Source organism: Seriola lalandi, unplaced genomic scaffold, assembly GCF_002814215.2.
Source record: "Seriola lalandi dorsalis isolate HSWRI2012SDOR001 ecotype SW California unplaced genomic scaffold, Sedor1 jcf7180002054447, whole genome shotgun sequence".
NCBI classification, from domain to species: Eukaryota; Metazoa; Chordata; class Actinopteri; order Carangiformes; family Carangidae; genus Seriola; species Seriola lalandi.
In genome coordinates, this window is record NW_019525000.1 from 5,730 (window position 1) to 8,011 (window position 2,282).

Genomic DNA, 2,282 nt, shown 5'->3' on the forward strand with positions numbered 1-2,282 from the left:
GTGTGTGTGTGTGTGTGTGTGTGTGTGTGTGACAGATTAAAGTGTGAATCTGAATCAAACACATTTGTTGGTTTGTTCTAAAGCCAATGAATCATTAACATAATCAGACATGAGAATATTCATATGAATCATCACTAAGTCAAAGCTGCAGCTTCACTGTGACACAAATAAACATCAGAGACAAGACCAGAGGAGGTCTGACAAACACTGTTATCATGTCACTTTATAGAGTTCACATAGTTTTCCTGATGGTCTACCTCAGTCCTGACAGCCTAGCATCAGGGCAGTGGCTCTGGACCACCTAGTTTAGGATCCTATGGTTCTCTATTAATGTTCTCCTCAGTACAGAACCTCAGAACTCACCTGGATCATGTGACCACAGGTTTATCAGGTTTGTCATCAGTTTGGTAGAAGACTAAAAAAATACTACAATACCCATGAGCCTCAGCTGCTGTTGCTAGTATAGCTCTGTGATTGGATGTTTGATATTTAAGTGCACCCTGAAAAACTGATGATTCAACCAGCAGAGTTTCATGATGGGCTGATGGGAAATGTAGTGCCACTGAGGAAAGAGACAGGCGGTCTGTTTGGTTTTAGTGGTTTTTTATGTCCGTATTTCAGGAACTAACAGACAGCACTGGTTTTGTCTCGTCAGCTGCATTCTTCTTCTGTGTTTTTATTTTCTCTCTCTGGTTTAGGAAGAGTCTCCAGCCCACAGAGGAACCGAGTCCTCCTGCAGCTGATGCTCTGACGGGAAAATCTCTAAAATTGGGGCTACGGGGTTTACAGAATATTTTTACATCTGAACTGACTTTTTCCTCATCTGAGAACAGAAACACCTGCTCAGCAAACTGACTGACTGCTACAGCCAGTCATGGTGTTTTAACATGAATATCATGTGTATGTACAACTTCAATCAGGACTAAAATACTAGAGAATACTGGACTGAACCAGGACTAAAATACTAGAGAATACTGGACTGAACCAGGACTAAAATACCAGAGAATACTGGACTGAACCAGAACTAAAATACTAGAGAATACTGGACTGAACCAGGACTAAAATACCAGAGAATACTGGACTGAACCAGGACTAAAACACCAGAGAGTAATGGACCGAACCAGGACTAAAACACCAGAGAGTAATGGACCGAACCAGGAGTAATCCATCAGACAGTTGTTGTCCATCTCTACAGTTCATGTTTGCATGCAGCATTATATACGAACCATTTCTGCGTTAAAGGGGTCTGAAACATTAGCAGTAGAACGATCAGACCAACAGTTTATGGAGAAGATCTAAACTCTGACTGAAAGCAAGCACACCTGAGATGTTGGTGATCATTTCTCATTGAACAGGAAATCTCTGACTGCACAGCCCCAGTGAACAGCAGGTTAAAGTTGAAGCAGGAAGTGGGTCTGTAAACTGTGCTGATGTTTACAACAGATGGTGAAGGTCATGATCGAACTTTTCTCTTCTAGATCAGCTCGTCTAACCTGTAGTCACCATGTTCCCAAATCTCAGTTTACACTCTTTTATTATATGACTATGACTGACAAAGTCCAGCTGACGGAGCGTGACGAGCTTAGGCTGACAGTGTGTCCTAACCTCCAGTCACCCTAATAAACAGTCAGACGCCACAGGCCAAAGAGGAACTGGTCTGTGTTGAAACCGAAACAGGAAGGGTTTGTCCACAACTCTGTTCATCCAGCAGCAGCATGTGTGAAGGAGGGTTTATGAAGACAGTGTGACCCACAGTTCACATCGTTACACAGACAAAGAAAATACATGAAGAAACTGAGTGAAATCTTTCTTTAAGAAGCTGACATCTGACGGTTTCTGCCATTGAAATCAAGACTATTATTCCACAGCCACAGAAACACTGGTGCAGTATGAAGACACCGCAGACAGGTGTGGCCTTTAATTCCAGAGAAAATTGAACCAAACCTGGAATAAAATACCAGAGAATATTGGACCAGGCCGAAAGTGAGTCATATTTTTATTCACAGTCTCTGACAGCTGGATGATTCACACGTCAGCAGCAGCTTGGTGATCTCTGACATATCTCACCCTCTGACTTCCTGTGTCATTCTGGGAAACCTGTAACTGGCCATCTTGACTGAACTTCCTGATTCACATCTGAGCGTGTGCGGCTGGCCTCTGTGTGATGTCATCACACTGGGACACAATTAGACAACCATGTTTTTTCTTTTCTTGCCAACATGCCTGTGATTACACAGTACATTCCTATAATACTCCTGTGATGTCACCCCACCCCCCCACCC